General features: G+C 36.9%; 1 protein-coding gene across 6 annotated transcripts in view; it reads left to right on the plus strand.

Annotated features, from left to right (window-relative positions):
- The window catches only part of ncoa2 (nuclear receptor coactivator 2), a 363,375-nt gene that overhangs the window by 116,182 nt on the left and 224,849 nt on the right, over positions 1 to 22,344 (plus strand). For 4 of the 6 annotated variants that reach the window (XM_069921270.1, XM_069921269.1, XM_069921268.1 and 1 more), the window contains one exon: positions 20,636 to 20,715. The exons of 1 other annotated variant lie outside the window; for it this stretch is intronic. The gene's annotated coding sequence lies outside the window, so the exon portion shown is untranslated. Of the gene's footprint in view, positions 1 to 12,188; positions 12,277 to 20,635; positions 20,716 to 22,344 lie in introns of those variants that run through there. One more of the 6 variants, XM_069921272.1, reaches the window with a different exon arrangement.

Genomic DNA, 22,344 nt, shown 5'->3' on the forward strand with positions numbered 1-22,344 from the left:
ACATTTTTGCAAACTTCTGTGTATTCTTTTAAAAAGAAATAATTGTGAAATTTACTTAATTACAAGCATGTAGAAGAACCCCACAATTTGCAATAAAACAGAAAATAGGACGTGAAGGTGTTCACCTGAACCCTCCAAACTGTTCTCTGCCAGTTTCAAGTCCCCCTCAAAAAAAATTATCCACCACCTCTTTGCATAACTTAAATTCTAGCCCCGTAACACAGGGTAGAAAATTCCAGAGATTCACAAATGTTTGAGGGGGGAAAAAAAAAGAAGACATCAATTTTAAAGACTGCTTAATTATAATTCCTTGCTTAAAGTAAGTTGGCACAAAATAGGAATGGAATGAAATTTGAGCAGGTGGGTGGAGGGATAGATTGGAGGTACCATTTGACTTGAGATGTTACATGAGTTTAAGAAATCAATATAAACTGAAGACTGGCAAATGTTGTGAAATGGACCAAAGATGTGTTACTGGCATCAAATTCTGGAGGAGTTGCCTCCCAAAGTCATCAAGGCACAGTTGAGTGTTAAATATTAGAATGGAGGAGGCAGGAACAAAGATGGGATGTCTTGCAAATGTTGCAGATTGTTAGTTCTCATGAAGGCATGGACTTAAAGTCAGGGAAGATCTGTGAGCCAACTGATTATATTTAAAAGCCAGCCTGATCCTGCAAGTTGATCTGCAAAACACAAGAACAAAAAAAGACATCTCTGAAATGTCAAGGAATTTAGAACACATTTTTGCAAACTTCTGTGTATTCTTTTAAAAAGAAATTTACTTAATTACAAGCATGTAGAAGAACCCCACAATTTGAATTAAAACAGGAATTTATCTCAACCAGGACTAAAGTAGCATTCTCCACTTTAGTAACAAGGAGAGCAATTCTGTTAAAATGGAAAGATAAGTTCCCTCCTACACAGAATCAATGGCTATTAGATAGTATGTCCTTTTTAAATCTGGAGAAAATCAAGATTTCTTTTGAAAAGTCTTGGGGCTCATTTATAGCTCACTTCCATAATTTCACTAATTCAGTGCACTGATGAATGTCACTGGGCGTGCTTGTTTGGATCCCCTAAGGCTGCTTGTTCAGATTTAACACCACTTTTAATATGAATTTTAACCTTGATTGCTGTGGGTTTTTTTTACTTTTCATTTTTTTCTTATCTACCTCTTACAATAATGTATGCATTATCATTTATTGGATTTAGAATTAAGAAGTATTGCTACTGTACCATATGTTATTTGTAAATCTGCAAAGGTTTCATTGCCATTGATTTACTGCTTTTTTGTTTGTTTTTCTGATAAAACTCAATAAAAATAATTTTAAAAGAAAGAAAGGAAGTAAAGGTCAAGACGAGGCTGTGGCGTGTTATATCCTAGAATATCTAACCAGAAAAGGATAATACAATATTATAGAATTATAAGAGTGCATGAAATGCAAAATCTTAGAACCGTAGTTTAATTGCAATAAATAATTCTTGCAGTACGATTGCCAATTAGATTGAACTCTTGGACTTAAGGGGTCAGTCGCTCAAGCAGAAATTGCAATGAACTTTCCTCAATTGTGTTTTGATGACATGAAAGATTGATTTAAAATGGCAATTACTTGTATCAGAAATGCAAACAAATAAAGTAAACCTGCAGATAACAACATACAAAATGCTGGAGAAACTCAATTGATCAGGCAGCAGGCATGGAAGGCAAAAGATAGCCGGTGTTTTGGCCTGAAAAGTTGGCTATCTATTGCCTTTCATGGGTGTAACATGACCTACTGAGTTTCTCTGAAATTTTGCTCCAGTTTTCCAGCATCTGCAGTTGCATCCATTTCCCCATTCCTACTTTTTACCCTTTGTTCCTTGGTTTGGCCTGAGAAATTTGGACAATAACATTTTTTTTCATTTCCCTCTATTTGTATGTGACTATGACGGATTATGTTATATTTTTTTATCGCATATAGATAAATTGTGGGGTTTTTTTTTAGTTAGATCACAAAAAGATACAAACACATCACAACACAGATCTCATTTAAAATACCAGAGCTCTGCTCATACCAGACAGTCCAGGCTCCCAGTGCCTTTGTAAAAACAATAGAAATTGTTTTGCTGAAGGACTTCACAAGCAGGTGTTAATTGGACATGCTGTGGAGTAATGGATTATTGTTTTGGAAAGCCAAAATTGAACAGACTCAGAAGATTGAGTCCCATGCCACGATCTGTTTGAAGGCAGTTTGCTGTCCTAGGAAGGTCATGTGGTTTTCCAAGCAGAGAGAGTCAAACTGGTTTTTTTCTCTAAGAGTCACATAGAGAGCGAGAGAGAGTGCTGGTTTTTCTGCAGTGGCTTTTGGAAGCGTGTTTGAAACCACATTTTGAAGACTGCTTGTGATTTCTTCAGTTTGGTCAAAGCCCTTGTGGTCCATTCAAGAGGAGATGGCTGGCTGTATAATGTTTTGTCTAAGATAAGGGAAACAGAAAACGAAATCTGTGGTGATCTGGAAAATCCTGAATGGGGCAAGTTTCTTACACTGAAGTGGCTGATCAGAAGGAATCAGTTTGTGTGTGTCGAACGAGCAACAAATCTCTCTCTGAAAACCAACCAGAACCTTCCTGAGCAGTAACTATCTTTCAAGCACCAAAGCCTGGTGAAGATTCAGAAATGTTAAATTCTGTGCACAGTATAAGAATTGCCTGATGCCAGTGAACTTGGAGGAGTGAGAAGTGAGATTGGACTGTTAATCAAAGAACTTATTTTGAACTTGTTTATGCATTACATACACGTACACTTACAATTAGAAAGGGGTTAAGTTAGGTTAAGGAAGTTAATAGTAAAGTTAAAGTTTAATTCTGTTTTCATGTTTAAAGTTAATTGAAAGCAGCTTTTGTTTAAGTAACCATTTGTCTTGGTGAATTTCTATTGCTGCTGGGTTTTGGGGTCTTCTGGGCCTGTCACATGATTCACTTTTATTTTTCTATTTTTATTCTATTTGTCCCTTGAAAGGATTGTGATAACACTTGGATTCAATCAAACCACTGCTTTTTTTAAAATTCAAAAAAATCTTCAAATCAGCGCTTTATTTGTATTGGTGATTCATTTCTTGTGACCCACATTTAATGACATCACTCTCCCTGCAATGTTTATCTGAAGCATTGCTGGAGAAACTAGTTTGCGTAGTTCCCAGTTAACATTGAAAAATCTCTGAACAGCCTGGATTTTAATAGTGTAGGTATGTTCAGGGTTTAATGGGGACCTTCCAAAATGGGTCGCAGCATGGCAATGGGAACGTGACCCAGGGACATTCCCTTACATTTATTTTGTGACTCTTGCCCACTTTTTCCCCCACCCAAGGGTAGAGGGACAGTGGTGTGGCTAGTAGAGATGAGCGCTCTTGTCTCCAGTAGCCCCAATTTCAATCCTGACCCCTGGTCCTAACTCTGTAGATTTACATGCTCTCTCTAGGTCTGCATGGGTTTCCTCTGGATTTTCTGGTTTCCTATCACATCTCAGAAATGACCAGGCTGATAAGTTGATCGGATACTGTCAATTGCCCCTGTGTGTGGGTTAATGGTAAAATCCAAGGGAGGGAGGTGTCAGGTGAAGGGAAGCTATTGGTAATGCGCACAGGCCAAAATAGGATCAAATTATGATACATATCAATGTGTGCTCTGGTTTGCATGGACTGAGGGACTTGTTTCCATACTGTATGATTGTGTGACAACCTTTTCCAGTATCCCTTCTACATAACCTCCCTGACAGATCCAATCTTGCAAATCCCAGTTCTGTGCCAAGACAACCTTGCCATCCCGTCCCCAAACCCGGATTTGATGACAAAATACAGGAAGATTTGGAAAATTGGGAAGAGTTGCCGTTAACGTTGATAGGGAGGGTGAACTGCATTAAAATGAATGTATTTCCACAGGTACAATACTTATTTCAAATGTTACCGATTCCCTTGACAGAATAATTCTTTGTAGGACTAAGGAGAATAATAAGGAAGTCCTTATGGAAGGGGAAAAAAAATCAAGAGTGCTGGATAAACTAACAGAGAGATGCAAGCAAGGAGTGTTACAGTTACCAAACTTTAAAAATTATTACAGAGCAGCACAGCTAAGATATTTATCAGATTTTTATCAGACGGGAGAAAAACTGGATTGGACTAGGATAGAACTAGATAAATTAGGAGAAAAGATACTGGAGCGTATACTTTATAAATGGGATGAAAAGATGGTGCAATATAATAATTCACCAGTACTGCATCACATTCTTTAAATATTGAATAGGATATACGTGGAACAAAAAAAGATAAATGTCCAAATACCAAAAATGCTACTGACACAAAACCCACTAATCCCTTTTACAATAGATAACATTTTTTTAGAGAATGGGAGAGAAAAGGAGTCAAGGGAATAAAAAATTGCTTTTTGGGAAATAATTTATTAACATTTGAACAATTGAAAGACAAATACAGAATAACATACGGCACAATGTTCGCATACCATCAGTTGAAAGCTTATTTAAAGGACAAATTGGGAAATAGTTTGAGACTACCAGAAGGAAGCACCTATGAATATATAATTACAGATACAATGATAATAAAAGAAGGAGACCAAACAAGGTATAAACCTAAGCAAAGCCAATACACAACACAGAACTCTGCAACAATGGTCTAATTTAAAGTTTATTCATCACAACAATTATTTTAAAAATTGTTTCAGAAAAACCGCCAAATCCAAAAAGTAATTTGCAAATGCAAGGTTAACGCTGCAAAAACAAAAAATCTCATGGCTTGATCTTGGTGTGTGTTTTATCAAGATTGTTTGTGACCCAAAGGGTACACATTAGGCACTCATTGAGATTAAAATCAAACAATCAGTGGATGCAAACCATCTCTATTTACTTCACTACCTAGTCCATGTGGGAGTTCTGGAAAGCTCAAGGGGACTTTAAATATTTTATTGTTAATACTGTGTTTGGCAGATAATTCATTGCTTTACAGTGACAAAACCACTAATTTGTGGCAGTGGAATAATGAGCATTGATCCAGTGAGTGGGTAAATTGTATCTATTTGAATGGACATCAAGCCACATAAAGCCATTCAAGTGTCCTGTATCAAGGTATTGTGAAATGCAGCACAGCTGGTAAAAAATGCAACAAGACAGATAGTGGATTTACATGGTGCCTTTTGGCTATGGAACCTGGCATTGAAAATTGCCTGGAAGAATTGATGAACGTTCTTGCCTCTCTTTAAGCATTCTGTACTTTGACCAAGAAAATTAAGTTAAAAGGGCATTGGTACTGAAAAAGTTGAAAGCATCAAAAATGTTGAGACAAAACAACTCTGAGTGGCATGATGTCAATATTGGTTTTGAAATCCTGGAACTTGTTTCCCCACCACCCCCACCCACCTCCCAAACTGGATTCAGAAAAAGTTTTATCACAAAGCTACTGTATGTAGAATTGAATGCTAATTTGGCCATTTCAGTTGGACTTTCTTTCTTTGGCTTGGCTTCGCGGACGAAGGTTTATGGAGGGGGTAAAAGTCCACGTCAGCTGCAGGCTCGTTTGTGGCTGACAAGTCCGATGCGGGATAGGCAGACACGGTTGCAGCGGCTGCAGGGGAAAATTGGTTGGTTGGGGTTGGGTGTTGGGTTTTTCCTCCTTTGCCTTTTGTCAGTGAGGTGGGCTCTGCGGTCTTCTTCAAAGGAGGTTGCTGCCCGCCAAACTGTGAGGCGCCAAGATGCACGGTTTGAGGCGATATCAGCCCACTGGCGGTGGTCAATGTGGCAGGCACCAAGAGATTTCTTTAGGCAGTCCTTGTACCTTTTCTTTGGTGCACCTCTGTCACGGTGGCCAGTGGAGAGCTCGCCATATAACACGATCTTGGGACTGCTGGTGTTAAAAATGACAAGTTCATATGGTGCTTTAGTGTTTAGAGTTGAGACACATTTGGGCAGAGCAGTGCCCGAGCCCTAGTTTAGCTTTCAAATCCTCCATTAATCTCAACAATCGTTTTGGCATGATCGGTACACTTAACACAGATCAACTAAATTAAATCACGGCATTATTCCAATCTATGTTATGTATATGCAACATTCTGAGTAAAATAATCTTGTACATCTGATGCATTTAGTTTTAATATTCAGAAAACCTTGAATTTTATTTATGTGTACATTTGTTTCTATGGTACTTGAAGTGCCCATTTGTGACTTGAATATTGTGCGTAATTAGTCATTTTATTCATCTAACAGTCACAGCAGATGGAAACCATTAGGTGTCTTTCTCCAGTGTGGCAGTGCTGTCTGCATGAGTCCTATTCTCTGCACTTGATACCTGAACAATAATGATGGGTTGCTGAGTAGCCATTTATTGTAATGCATTTTCTTCCTGTGGTTGGAGGGAAATCTCTGAACCTCCTCTTTATAATTGCTGGTAGTAATGCTACTTTTAAAACCTTTTGTTTACCAATGGAAATAGGTGTGCTGGATTTCTATTACAGGTATACCACGCCTTGTGAAACTGGAGCGTTCCTAGGAAACCTTTGGTAAGCCAAAATGGTGAAAAGCAAAGACATATTCACTACTATTGAAGGCTATTTTCGTAAAAGCGAAAACCATTCAAATATTTTCATAAAAGCAAACACGGCTTTCTTTTTTTTTAAAAAGTGAATTTTTGTAATTAGAGTATTTGTAAAGCAGGGTATACCTGTATTTTGAAACATCAAAGTTTTGATGTTGATTACATTTTCTCCATAATATTTCTATTTCATAAGATATATCAGTTTAAGTTTCTCTGCGTAATATTTGGCCATTTCTCCTATATGCTGGGTTCTCCCTATTGATTTCAGAGGCCTAATTACTGATTTGTGCCAATTTATCAAGCTTTTCCTTGTTTTGTCTTTGTAGAACATAGCTTTCTATTTTGTTCCTTTACTAGATCTTTTCCATTCAGTGATCCTCTTTTTCTCAGGCATGCAAGCTCATTTGCTCACATAACTTCCACCTTTCTCAACTCCAAATGTAATTTTTCATCAGTGATGATATCAGGACTGCTATATATTCATTCACCATTTTGGTTCACCTATTTATCTGAGGCTTCATCTGCACTTTCTCCAATTCCATTACTTGAAAATTCTGACAGCAGGGTTCTGTCATGGCCTCATCAAAATGAATTGCATGTAGACAGTGCTATTTCAATTTAATGGGTCATGCTAGCAAATTACCAGTCCCAGAATCTATCCGTAAATTTTGTTTTGTAACCTTTTTTTTTTTTGCTGTCCTATATATATTTTTTGTCTCTTTTAAATGAGTCACATTTTTCAGAAACTTTTGCTGAGCTTTTTGAGTGTTGCATTATTTCACTGCATTCAGATTTTTACATTGGGACTTTTTTTTGAGTATTGTACTAATTGGTCCTGGACAGTTTAGCCTTGCAACTCATTATTCAAGTGCAGTATCAGCATGGATTTTGCAATATTTTCTTCATAATATTTAAACTTCTGTTGAAGAAGATATATTGAGCCTAGGTTAAAGTTACAAATGAAAATTTGTTCATTTTCTTATGATTTAAGGAAACATAGGTTATTCTGTTATTATGTTATTTGTTTTAAGAATGATAGACAGCAAGTATGTTGGGGGTCCCATAAACCAGCTTCATTAAATAAATTCATAACTGACCTTCTGTAATATTTTATGACCTAATACTATGTCATCTGATTGCTTTCATGCACTCAAATCTATCAAATTCACCATTGATTGTCATACAATTCTTGGATAGGGTCTTCAAGTATTCTTAGCTCAGAAGAAATTTTTTTACATTCAGCATTTATTCAGAAATTCTTGTTCCAAAGCTACACTGATCATCTTTCTATCCAGTTCTTGTCCTGAAACTTGTGCTCTTCAAGGTAAGGATGGGGTCAACTAAGGAAGGAGTGTGGTTGCAGTAGTCAGTCTTAATAAGAAAGTGGTTCAAGCCCCTGCATCCAGGACTGAGGATTGATGTAGTGACTTGACCTTTAACATTAATAATTCATTGACAGAGCTGCTATGGCTGCATTCTTGCTTCTCCAGGCAACATGAGACACAAATGTTCCTTGAAGTGAAGGATCAGTAGTATCAGGAAGAGAGGGAGGTTGGACTCCTGGAGCAAAAGTCTTATTATTTTAAGGTAAAGGGGCAGCATGCTTTCACTACAATTAGTACAGCTGTCTTACAACTCTGGGATCCGGGTTCAATCCTTGCTCTGGAGCAATATGTACAGAGATTGCACAGGTTTGGGAGCCAGCATGGACCTGATGGGCTGAATAATCTCCTGTATCATTTTAAGAAGATAAGTTTATTAAATCCATTCAATGTTTATCCTGTGTCCCACACATGATTACACACAAGAACGTAGAAAGTTAATTATTTTGCAGTCTCATTGATCCTATGTTAATGTGAATAATTGACATCCCTAACACAAAGTAAATTACTGCAGTTTACCATTAGTTATAATCCTGCTAAATGAAAAATTAGCCATTTAATGCTACTTGGTATTTTCTGCCCATTAACCAGTCTTTATTTCCTGTAAGATAAAACCATTCATGCTGGCATGTTTTGTGTAGCAACCTCTTGTGTGCATTTTGTGAAATGCCTTCTGAAAACAATTTTAGTGCACTATACTATTTGCTATGTGAATTGGACCATTAAAATACTTGGATTGTAAAACATTGTTTTCCTTTCATAAAACTATTGATATGCCTAATTAATAGTAAACATGACTAAGGAATTGGGAAATTAAGTATTAGTGAAATTTTCAAATTTAATGTTCTGGTGTGTTTTTTTTACTTTTGAAAAAAGTTTCCATTCTTATATTTTAATGCTTGGCTTTTTGATTTAAAAAAAAAATTCAGTATTTACTTAGTAATGTTGACATTTTAAAGCCACCAACGAGTTTGTATCAAAGGAAAGAAAGGCCACAGTTTTTAATGTAAAATTATTTTTTTTGAGCTTTCAGCAGATCTCCAATTCATGTTTTTAGTTCACCAGTGCAATTAAAGCTAAAATGTTTTCAAAAAATCTTAAGTGGTAGTCATTTAATGGGATATGACTGAATTATGAGGCTAAAAGCAAAACTAAATTCTCATTCTGATTAGTCAAATATCCTAAGCCTTCATAATGGTAAGGTAATTGATTTATCATCAAGATTGTGTTTTCGTGGATGTTCAATGTGAAATTGGGTTGTATCTGTGGCTATTATTTACTTTTATTTATAGAAGCATCTAGCAAATTGCCTTAGTTACAAAAAATAGATGGAAAGCATGTGCTAGACTAGTTGAGATTCAGAATGAGCCCCTTGCATGATCAAAGAGCATGTGCAATCACTTGTCATACAGCATCTGGTGTTATATTAATTGCATTATCCAGTGGTGTTTAATTGGCAGGTAACTGTATATGATTAATTTTGTTGAAGAAATTCCGCTTGTATTACAACTTCTTAAAGCAGTCACATATCATAACTAAACATATTGGAATGTTCCAATCAAAGTACAGGTATTAAACAAATATGCAAACAAAGTAAATTAGAAGTGCAATTGGCAGTAATAACAATTGATGTGATGAAAGTGAAAGGCTTAAAGAAAAAGCCAAACTATATTTAGACCTGCTTCTGTCTTGTGTATTGAAGGGTCTTCTTTTTAAATGAGATTTCAAAAATAAATAATTGCAATAAATGCCTTGTATAACAGTAAAACTCTGATAATCCATCTTTTTTAAATTTTGTTTTTAATTTTTCACACTATGAACCATATCAATCAAAATACATACAAACATTTCCCTCTTAAATATACAGTGGCATTTTCTCCCATTTCCCCCCTTCCCACCTCCCTCCAAACCCATTTAACGTTCAACATATACAATACAACCATTAAACAATGTAATCACACAATGAAAATAAACAAGAACATTTTGTGTTCTACTTTTGCACACTGGATCAAGTCATTTTGTCTTTTTATCATTTTAGGGGGTGGAGGTCCGAGGCAAGCCCTCTCTGTGGTGTTCCATGTACGGTTCCCAAATTTGTTCAAATAATGTGACTTTATTTTTTTGAATTATATGTTATTTTTCCAATGGAATACATTTATTCATTCCTATGTACCATTGCTGTACTCTCAGGCTCTCTTCTGATTTCCAAGTTGACATTATACATTTTTTTGCTACAGCTAAGGCTATCATAATAAATCTTTTTTGCTCTTCATCCAGTTTGAGGCCTAATTCTTTACTTCAAATAATCCATGTTATGCTTATTTAAAAATCCTACTCATTCTTCAATCCTTCGTGTAAGCCAGGAGTCGAGAGTACAAGCAAGGAGCCAGGAACTCAGAGTGTGGCTAAGGGTCAGCTTGAGATCCAGAACACCAGGGTCAGGAATATAGTGGTTCAAACTGGAGCCCCAGAGTGCTTGTATGTTCCCCATTCCCTTTGAACTAACAGAGTTGTTTGGAAAATATTTGCACTATTGTGTAATGTGCTTTAAAAACGTAAAATAAAAAAAAACATTCTTGGATATTTAAAGGAGTGCATTCAATAACCCAGATTCTATACAAGATTTGCCTTTTACTGGAGCCCTGAACATGAAATGAATTGTGATCTTTAATCTCGTGGAGATTTACAGGAATGTTCTCTCTGGCCTATCCTCCACCCCCATCCCAAACTGGAGTGGGTTAGTAAAATAACATCACTTCTCTTCTATCCATGCCTACAGCCATTGGGAATGTTTGAGTGGATCATTGAATATTCACTGCCACCTCCTGCTCTTGCACAAAATATTTACAACAGTCTTTCCATGTTAGACCAAAGCAGATTTATTTTGAAATGGTGCATTTTGTACGTCAAAACAATATTTTAAAAAATAACATGAATTGCAGTTTTTACTGACAACATTTTGAAGGCAATGTGTTATCATCTAATCTGTTTGTAACAAGGAAAATAGCCTACACTGTGATTGGAAAATAGAGTCTGAGCATCCTGTTGTACTTGCCTTAAAACTGATCACAGCATTTGTATCCTAAATAGTTGCAATATAAAATTAGTTATGTTTACACTGAGAATTCACTAGCATTTGCATTCTCATGAGCAAGTTGTTGAACTATTCTTCATTTTTTTTAATCAACATGAAGTTACAAAACAAAATCAAAGAATCAACACAGATACATACAGTAAAATACCAAAACCGTACTATTTGTTGATATACAAAGAAGGAAGATTCAACACATTATCACAGTGATCAAATTCTGCGCTGTTGTTTATAAATAAAAATTCATACACTGTGCCAATCCTTTTTAAAAAAAATGTAGGAAACAAAAAAAGAGAAAGAACACCCCTCCCCAAAGGAAAAGGAAAAAAGAGGTAATTCTCCCATATGATGTAACAAAATCATCTGCTTCCAAAAGCATTAATTACATACAGATAAAACATTACGTGATTCATCCAGAGCTTACTTTCTCCTGTAAGGGATCAATGTCTTGACATAAACATTGCTAGGAATACTGGAGATTGTGGTATTGGAGACAGGAAGGGGGGGGGGGGGGATTCATCATAGGTTAACCCCTGTATATCTTAAATATGGGTCAAAATATTCTTTAAAACATGTTGTAACAATTTCTGAGGTTATAAGTAACCTTCTCCAGGGGAACACAGCTATGCATTTCTGATTTCCAGCAGGTCAGACTCAGTTGGGAATCAGATTTCCAAGTAATGGCTATGTATTCCCTGACCACCGCTAAAACAAGTTTAATAAATTTCAATTGATGTTTTGACAGCCTCATTTTAGGGCTTGTATCTGCTAATTTCCCCAGTTAAAACAATTTTGGCACTTGAGGGTATTGAATTCCAGCAATTTGTCCCAGGAGATTCCACAAATCTATCCAGAAGGATCTCACCTTAGGGGATGACCAGGTTGAATGCAAAAAGGTTCCTCTATCATGATCGCATTGAAAACTTAAATTGGATAATTCAGCTTTCAATTTATTTAATTTTTGCTGAGTAAAGTACAGATGATGCAAAAAAAATAATATTGGACCAGCCTATACCTTACATTAATTGTATTGCTCATGCTGTCCCAACATAGGTCAGACCAGCAAAATGGATCAATTTTTATACCCAAATCTGATTCCCATCTCTCTCTTGACTTATCTAGACCTAGTTTCGGGGCTTCCGCCTGAAGTAAGAAATACATTTTTGCAACAAATTTCTTTGTGATTCCCTTTTGAACCAGAATCTCTATTTCATTACAATGCAATAAGGTCAGTAATTTATCGATAGTGACTCTGGGAAACTTGCCCTTCCACAGAAACTTTGTAATATATTTGTTAAATTCTGAAAGAATCGTTATGGTACTAAAACAGGTAGGTTTTGGAAAAGATATTGTAATTTAGACAATATATTCATTTTTGTACAATTGACCCTTCCAATCAAAGTAATTGGAAGTTATCCATTTATTTAAATCATTCTCAATTTTCCGAAAGCGGGAAGATAATTCAATTTGTATAAATTCTATAAATTATTATCTATCTTTTAAATATTTTATCCCATTAACCAGCCACTTAAATTGAGAGTCTCTTTTAACATGATCATAAGTGGCATAACTTCACTTTTATCCCAATTAACTGAGCTGTTGAATTATTCTGGTTTTGTTGGAAATATTGACTGAATAAAGGCAAAAATTAAACTTCAATGTTTTAATAACAGGGCTGTTGGTAAACAAAATTATAATTTAGTTTAATCTTTAAGTGTTTTTTTGCTAAAGGAATATTCTAACTGACAGAAAACAACCACAATATGTAGAAAAATCTTTTAATTTCTAACTATCTCTTAAAGGAACCAGTTGGGGAAATTAAAAACACCATCTCTCAAATGATCTCGTTTGAACTATTTTATTTTTTTGTGGAGATTTATACTGCTTCCATGTATTGCTACTGCTTCCATGTATTGCCTCACCGTACTTCAAAATCAGCGAGTGTTTAAACTTTAAAAAAATCAATAATTATGTTTTGAGTAATGGGCATTATTGATTATTTGTGTATTTGTACGCAACTTTTCATTCTAATAATTTGCATCAGTTTAATTCAAGCTCCCAATAAACAGATGATTAGACAGAATTAAAAGGCTTTCATCTAAAATGCTGCTTCATCAAAGAATCTGAATTTACAAGGACTATTCAATTGTTTCCAATTATTTTTAACATAGAATATAAACTGCAGTTTACAGAAATGTAGAGCATTAACCCATGTGAAAAGTAACAAGGTGATTGTATCATAGAGCAGGTGCTCCTCAACTTATGATGGGGTTCCATTCTTGCAAACTCATCGTAAGTCAAAAAAACCGTAAGTTGCAAAAGCATACGTCACCTACCATTTTTTTTATAATGAACTTTTGAATACCTTTATTCCACACTGAAAAAAAACCATTAAATGCGAGTGTGGTTGAGACAGTATCGCAATAGAGTATGAATGCTGCACGATGCTCTTGCGTGGCGCTGCTGTCACCCAGCATGGTGAGAGAGTAGTGTACTGCATATCGCAAGTGCGGGAATCATTCGGAATTCAAAATTGAAAGTATGGATTCAAACCATCGTAACTTTAAAAAATTGCAAGTTGGACATAAGTAGTGGAGCAACTGTAATTCTTTGTTCCGGAAAAGGCATGCTATCCATATAATAGACCAAGTGATATTTTCTGTGTGAACTAGATCACTGTAAATTCTAATAGATGTATTATCTACAGTTGATTAGACCTTGAACGATTAACATGTTTAAGGGCCTCTTTTTTGCACTTACTCCATGATAGATAATGTCGCATGACTACCATGGTCAGTGATGGGGGGCTGGGATAGAAGGGGCCAGGGAATATGGGTGGTGGGTGTGTGGAGAGTGGTGATGTCAAAGTATTACTATTGGTATTTGGAGTGTTGGGGTTGAGAATTTTGTGATTTGGGGAGATGATGATGAAGATTTGGGAGGATATAGGTTAGCTGGTAGGGGAGGGGGAGGGTTGTGTCAAGTCTTGAATATGGTGATAGGAGGGGCAATGATTAGTTAATGGGTCCTGAGAGAGAACCAAGACTTGGAGAGTACCTGCCTGTAGATAGTTCCTCAAACCAGATAGTACAGATTGAGGCTTCCCATAGCCAAATCACTTGAGTCTCAAAGCTTTGAGGATTGAATATGATTTGGTGTAGGTTAAGGAAGAGTATGTGACCTCCAGTTTAATGTAAGTGAGAGAAGTCAGTTGAAAATGTATTTGACCAACAAAGACTGCAGCTAATCTAAGGCAGAGCTAAAATCGACTGCTGCTCGTAAGTGGAAATAGATTACCTTAGTTCTTTAGTGAGCATGTTAACTAAATATCAGCAAGGATTGGTTTCAAACAGATACCAGAGAAAAGATGGATTCATGTGGCAGTAAGAAGAGTTGGTGATGTGGACCAAAAACAGTGACTTTGATGTTCTAAATATTGAAGAAAATTTCTACTCATCCAGACGGGTTGTCAAGTCAGCATGTGACCATTTGGAGTCTGAAGGGGTTGCGAGAGATGGTGCTATGGTAGAGTTGTGAGTTGGTACCATACATTTTTAAACTCTTATTTTCAAGTGATGAGCAGAATGTAGATGAGAATTGGGAACAGACCAATGTTTGAAACTTGGTGGGAGAGGTGGGTGGAGGTGAGAAGTCATGGTGTGAGTGTAGGAAGAGTATTTCTGACTATTTTCTCTCAATGGTGCCAGGTGAAAGTGGTGTCACCCATTTCTATGAAAGGGAAGAAGAGTTAGTGGTGGATATAGACAACTGTTTTGAAGGCTGCAGATGGGTTGGTTTGGAAGGGCCAGGGTTTGTCACAGTCGTTACTGAGTTTGATGCAAGATTCTTTGGTGCAATGGCACAGAGAGAAGCCTGATCAGGGGATTCAGACAATGAACTGTAGGAAAGATGTGCACATAGTTGGAAGACTATGGTGCATTCTAACACAAGCTTGGAAATTGTGGGTTTGTTTGATTGAAGGGATAAATGACTGTTGTTTGAAGGAGATGGATGGCAATGGCATTCTAAAGAAGGTAGGCATAGCTGGGGAAAGGGAACTATTCAAATACAAGTTGCTATTATAGGGATCAGGAGGGGTCACCAAATTTATAAGAATAGAGTCTGAGAGGGAAGTTTTGTGGATAAGGTGAGCCAGGATCTGAAAAGTGATGCAAAAGAAAAATGCATGCTCGAGGTGAAGGTTGTGTGGATCCTCAATGGTTTGATTTAAGGGGCTAGCTTTGGAAAGGAAAATGCTGAAGCATTTTTAAAAAAAAACTGACATTTGGGGGAAAACAAATTGGACAATCTGGTGCTCAAGATCACAAAATTGAATGTATGTGGGATCAATTTGCTTATGGTGTGAAATTTTACTTTGTTTGAAATCGATATGCGGCCAAATCTTTATATAAAATTAAAACTGGATGAAGAAGCTTCTGGGCAGCGTCAATTCCTGGCAATGTCTCTGGAATGTTAGTTTTTCATTCTATAGCTGGAAGGTCAAAAAGCTGTAAGGTGAAACCATTCCAGATGAGATGTTGAATGGAAATGTACACTGACATTTGCTTCATACTCTTCTGTACATTTCAGAGATGTCCTGCAATAGTTTGAAGGAATGTATTGGTCAAAATTTGGCCCTAATACAAAAGGAATGGGTGATCAAAACTTGGACCCAATTGGATTATAAGAAAAGAGTAGAGAGCCACGTGGGGTGCAGGTTTGACAATACTCATAAAAATCATTGTTAGACAAGGGTATAATTTGAATAGGGCAAAGATTAGACAACTTTTCACCCAGAGAAAAAGGGAAGAAGTCAGTTGAGGAATTTGACTACAAAAATCGGAGCTTTTTTCATTCTCTTGTCAGATCTAGAACCAGTGTAAGTTGGTCAGTTTACAATAGTGTTGAGTGAATGGCGTTTGGTGAGAATTACGATATGGCAAAAGAGTTTTGGCTGAGCTCAAGTCAGTGAAGGATGGGAGGCAAATTTTAAGACCATTCCAATGGTCAGGTTCAGAAGTCACCAGACCATAGAAGATGAGATTAGCCACAGCTGATGAGCGAAGAGGGTCAGGGCTAGAGGTGAGCAATGTTATGAAATTGGAAACTAGTGATCTTTAATGTGTCACCTTATTCCAGTGTTTCCTACTGTTAAATGAGCATTCTTATTTGTACTAACCTTATCACAGATATTTTGTCTTGAGAACTTTGGTCTTTCTTGTTTATATTTAGTGATGACTTAATTTGCAAAGCATATGTATCAAAGCTAACTTTCTTTGTAGGTTATAAAGCTCTTGAGGGATTCTCGTTTTAAGTTCTGTAGCCTAACCAAAGGATAAGTTTGCAGGAAGATGGTAAATAGTAGGAGTTGCCAAAAAGCATGGCGATTTAAATAAAAATGAGAAAATTGGATTGACATTCTCTTAAAAGTTTCCAGATTTATTATAAACCTACTTCAGATTATCTGTTAAAGATTTATGCCCTTTTCCATCATCTATCAAATGTGGTTGTTGAAGATGATTTAAAGGAATTTTTGAAGAGATACTGGATGATCATGTAGCAGCTGTCAAAAAGAATGTTTTAAATATACAAGTATCTTTGTGACTGTATTAGGGCCAAATTTTGACCAATACATTCCTGCAAACTATTGCAGGACATCTCTGAAATGTGTTGGGAAATCTATTGGGCTGAAATATCATGGTTCGTAGTTGGCAAATAGCATAATTAGATTATTTTCATATATCAAATCTTCCTAAATATGCAAGGAATTACTTACGAAGATTTGATATTGCATGTAACTTTAGAAAGCAATGTTCATCAATAAATTGTGCTATGAAGAAACTGAATATCCAAGCTTACCCTTGCCAGATGACAGAACACCTCAGAGGAAGGAGTAAGGCTCTGGCAGTCCCAAAGATTCTGCCCTTATCCTTGTCTCGATCCAGAAGGGCTGTTTTGCAAGCTGCAAATTTCCCTCAGGTAGCTGGCTGCAAAACTCTCAGCTCCTGCTTCACTGTCATCTCTTGAAAAACACACTCCATAGCAACTACAGGATAGCAGCTTTAAAAGTCCATATGAAGGTGATAGGTTTTTTGGCTCCAGACTAGTGGTTCTCAACCTTTTTCTTTCCACTCACATACCATTTTTAAGTATTCCCTATGCCATAGGTGCTCTGTGATTAGTTGGTATGTGGGTGGAAAGAAAAAGTTTGAAAACCACTGTTTTAATCGTACCTTACTGACTCGCTCTGTGCACAGTTTCATAACTCCAAAGGAAATGGGTCAATGGGAATTTTTCTCAAGCAAAATATTTCAGTAACAATTGGGTCCAGAGCAGTGACTCTCAACCTTCCCATCCCACCTTAAGCAATCCTTTTCTAATCATAGAGCACCGATGGCATAGAGATTAAAGTGGTATGAGTGGAAAGAAAAAGGTTGAGAACCAGTGCTGTGGACCCTTTTATCAAGGCCATGTAAAAAGGAGGTAAAATTACATACTGCAGCTGGGAGGGACCAAGTGATGATGGAGACAAAAGAAGTGAGAGATGGAGAAAGATGTAAAGACAGAGAGTCACTTTTTGCAAGGATAAGGCCACAGTCTGCTTTTCCTCCCATCCAGTTGAGCACTTGCAGCTGTAACTGCAAAAAATGTAAAACTTGTTCCGACATCCTCCCATCATCTCCATTCAGGGCTATCTAGCAACCTTCAAGGTGAGGCAGAGCTTCACATGCATATCACCTAATCTAATGTACTGCATTTGTGAACCTGATTTAGCTTTCTCTTATTTGGTGAGGCCAAATACAGATTTGCCCAACACAAAATTATTCATGTTCAAGTGGCTACCATATTGTCTACAGAGTTGCGCAATGGATACATGCTGTCATTTTTGTCTGTGATGCTACGGACATTGGCGAGCACTGAGAAATGAGTCCAGCATAAGCTAGATCAAAACATTAATGTTTCATTTAATTTGGATTTCTTTGATTGTTGTGATGTTTACTCCATACTTTATTGCGAATGGAAGGCGCAGGTTGCAGGTCATACCTTCCATGGCCAATATAAATTAGTAAACTTGAGTATCTTTAGGTATGTGATCTACTCTGATGCAGGAAAAATGTCAGCCATATAATGTGGAAACAGGCCCAGAAGTGCCAAATGGACCAGGAAGTTTTTGCTAGCGTAGTTAACTCTGCCTGGAATGACAGATCATGCGTACATTAAAAAAAACACTTTCTTGGCAATACTTCATGAATATGCGACAGTGACTTAAAAATTTAACTTGAAAAGATTATGCATATATATAATTTGGATATTTTTTGGCATGCACTTTAAAAGAGAGCCATGGAGATTTATGAAGACCATAAATGCCTGTGGAATTGCTCAAGGTAGGGAGCTCCTTAATGTCTTTTCTGAATTCTTCACATTTAACACTTTCTAAATTACTTGATAATGTATCTCAGATTTACTAATCAAATCTTCTTGGCCTATTTGTCAAAACTTGAGGTCATTGGAAGTTAAATAAATTAGGACTCCACATTAATTGGATCAAGATTGGCTGTGACTCTTAATGGAGGAATTAGAGTTTGGGTGGAACATACTCTGCTTGACAGATAATGATATTTCAGTTCAGTGTCATATTTGAAAGATAGAAACATGAGATTAGATTCTAGATTCAGCTATGGCTGGGCAGATTTGCTATCAGTGGTGAGAAAGGCACTCAGGGAAAAAAATTGTTTCTATAACAGTTTTCGCTCCAAAGAGCCTGTGAGTATTGGCCTAAAAGGCAAAAAAAAAGCATGCAAACTAACACTGATTATGATAACCTGAGGAAAAAACAGGAACAATAAAACCTTGCATGAGGCAAACGGTGAAGTGGAAAACAGAGAAAATGCTAGCAATATCAAACTTCTTATATCTGGGAAAAGGAAATGGTTGGAGTCACCAAGGCAGATAGAAAACTAGAAATTGCAATATTATATAAAAAAAATAAAGAAATGGTGGACAATTCTTTTGCATCAGCATTTCTAGCACAAAAAGAGGATAGTAAAACATCCCAAGTAGACTGACATGAAGTCTGGGATAGGCACATACAGAAAAAAATTAACCCACGTAGAATAATATTATTGTAGAAAATAATGCTGCCAAAGAGTGATTCTGAAACCAGATGATTTCCATTCCAGGGCTTTAAAGGAAAAAAAGTTAAAGCAAGAACATTGCAGATATTGTAATCTTTGAAAGTGTTCTTATTTCAGGAACTTTTGATAATTATATATGCTGTGCTCCTCTTTAAGAAGAGTGGGGTGGGGGAAAATTGGGAATGAAGACCAGTTAGCCCAGTGTGTTGGGAGAACGATGTCCTTAATTATGGTTGAATACAATTTTTCATCTATGAAGGCCAGAATTGATAACTTTGAAATGACCAAAGCAAATACAAAGATGTGCTGCTGTCACATGGGATTCTGAGTACAGGTGCTCCCCAACTTGCGATGGTCCAACATGATTTTTTTGAAGTTAGGATGGTTTGAATCCGTATTTTCCGTTTTGAATTCTGATCTGTTCCCATCCTTGCACGCGGCATACTCTCTCGCGATGCTGCCTCAACCACACTTGAAGTCTCTGCAGTGCATTCTACGAACTGTTCTCGAACACCTCAGAATAGAGTGAAATTGATGACCCTATCGCTTTTGCATCCTCACCATCCAGCAATTAATTTTAGTTCGAAGCTTCAAACATTTTTCATGCCCAGTGTGCTTTCAGCTGTGTGCATTAATAGTCTTATCAGTGTGGAATAAAGGTATTCAAAATTTAATTATAAAAAATGGTAGGTGTGGTATTTTTTGACTTTTTTTTTACTTAAAATGGATTTGGTGGAATGTTACCCCATTGTAAGTTAAGAGCACCTGCAAACCATGGGTTGAATATTATAAGCAATTTTAGGATCCACATCTTCGGGAAGATATGTTGCAGTGTAGATTCACCTGTGTACGTATGCGATTAGACTTTTGGGCTATCACTTAAATATTCTGAGCCTCATCCATATTTGGTGTTCCATGCCTGAGACAGTAAGTAGGACTGAAATTCCTTCTCTGTTACCAGTGCTAAATATGGAACATCATAATGGAAATGAATATCAGAAGTAGAGCAAAATCCACAGTGGTCCCACCAACTGAAGGAAAAATTTGCCATGGCATGTTTATGCAAACAGTTCTTCCTCAAATTAATGCAAATACTTTGATTAAACAAATTCTTAAATGGTATAATTTAGACATACAGCACGGTGACAGGTCCTTCCAGCCCATGAGCATATGCCCAGCAATTGACCAACAACCCCATATCATTTTTGAAGGGTGGGTGGAACCCGGAGGAAACACACGCAAACACAGTGAGGATGCACAAACTCTTTACAGACGGCAACAGAATAGCACAGAAATAGTGTTGTGCTAACTGTGGTGCCCACACTTATGCAATGTGGTTAAAATAAGTTGCAAGTATAATATCTAAAACGGTTGTAGTTTGCTTATTGTATGTCAAGGTTTGGATTATCAATGTATAATTCTGATGAATATTGTTACATTTGTTTTTGGCAGAGTGAAAAGAATAATGTCTGAAGATTGTCAATCGTATTGCAACCGAAATGCCCTAGGGGTGTTTTTGGAGTAGACCCAAGGTATGTGGAAATAGGACACTTTTGCTTGCAGAATTAGCGTATTTTCACGCATATAATGCGCACGCATATGTAACACGCAGAAAAACAATAAATTATGTCAAATATTTTCGGTATAATGTGCACACACATATTCAGCACAGGTGCAGTATTCCAAATACCGACTGACAAATCAATTTGCATTTAAATGGACATGAAACAAAGCACACACCAGTATCTGTCGCAGCTAATCTCCCGCAATTAACACCTAGTCAACTTCCCCTAGGAGTGTAAATCACACATTATATAGATAATATTCTGCTGCAACACATTAACAAGCTTGGGAGAGGAATCAATTAAATAGAGATTGAAAGCAGGCCTCAGAGTTGAGGATTTTAATTCTAACGTTTCAAATCAGAGGCATTTGATACATTAATCTCCTCCCTCAGGGATGGTTTGGGCAATTAACATTAATAAGGTGCAGTGCCCTAGCCAGAATGTCCTGTTTATAGGAATACCATGGCATTCAAGAGAAAGAGATATTCCCAAGACCAAAATTTCCTACACCCTCTAAAAATTGTGTGCTTTTATTCATTGCCACCATTACATTCCAATGCTTGCTATAACATTCTCGCTATAAATGCTGGCACATCTTTCCCTCAGTTGCATGTTCTTTCAACATGTAAAATATTCTGGAATAGCACGCACATACATATAATGTGCAGGGTGCCTGGTTTGTAAAATACACATATAATGTCCGTGTTATATGCGTAAAAATATGGTAGTACCCAAATTCTACATAAATACAGTCATAAGATAGGAAGAAAGAAGGTGTGTTAATTGTAGAACATTTTAGACCTTTGGAGCAACCTAAAGTGGACAGACTTTGGATTTTAATGTTGGCAGATGTGAGGCAGAATTTCAGACGAGTGACTTGGATATATTTTAGAGTTATGAAAAGTTGAAGCCTGCTTTTCGTGTTACTCCATGGTATATTTTGAATCCACCTGAAAGAACATAAAGAGTTTTGGTTTAATATTTCTCTTGAAAGATGGCATCTGTTCTTCTTCTTTGGCTTGGCTTCGCGGACGAAGATTAAAGGAGGGGCAATGTCCACGTCAGCTGCAGGCTCGTTTGTGGCTGACAAGTCCGATGCGGGACAGACGGACACGGTTGCGGCGGTTGCAAGGGAAAATTGGTTGATTGATGTTGGGTTTTTCCTCCTTTGTCTTTTTGTGGAGCAATTGCTCTATATTCTGCTATATAGGAATTAAGATGAGCAAATCTGATACAAATTTACGTCAGTTTTCATTTTCTATTTCATAACTTGTTGAGAGTCCATTTTTAAATGTGCACTCTGAAACTGGTTGTAGCATTGTGTTTTACAATCTTTCTTTGGCTTGGCTTCGCGGACGAAGATTTATGGAGGGGGTAAAAGTCCATGTCTGCTGCAGGCTCGTTTGTGGCTGACAAGTCCGATGCGGGACAGGCATTAGCTATTTTCATGGGAACATTTTTTTAGCATTTCAAATAATCCATTGGAATTTTTAGCTGCTTAATTGTTACTGACTGTTGAAGGATCAGTCTGAATAGACATTCCAAAGGTTGCAGGGCAATCTTTCCATCTACCGTATTGTACCTTTTCAGCTACTA

The sequence above is a fragment of the Narcine bancroftii genome, chromosome 2 (genome assembly GCF_036971445.1).
Source record: "Narcine bancroftii isolate sNarBan1 chromosome 2, sNarBan1.hap1, whole genome shotgun sequence".
Taxonomy (NCBI): Eukaryota; Metazoa; Chordata; class Chondrichthyes; order Torpediniformes; family Narcinidae; genus Narcine; species Narcine bancroftii.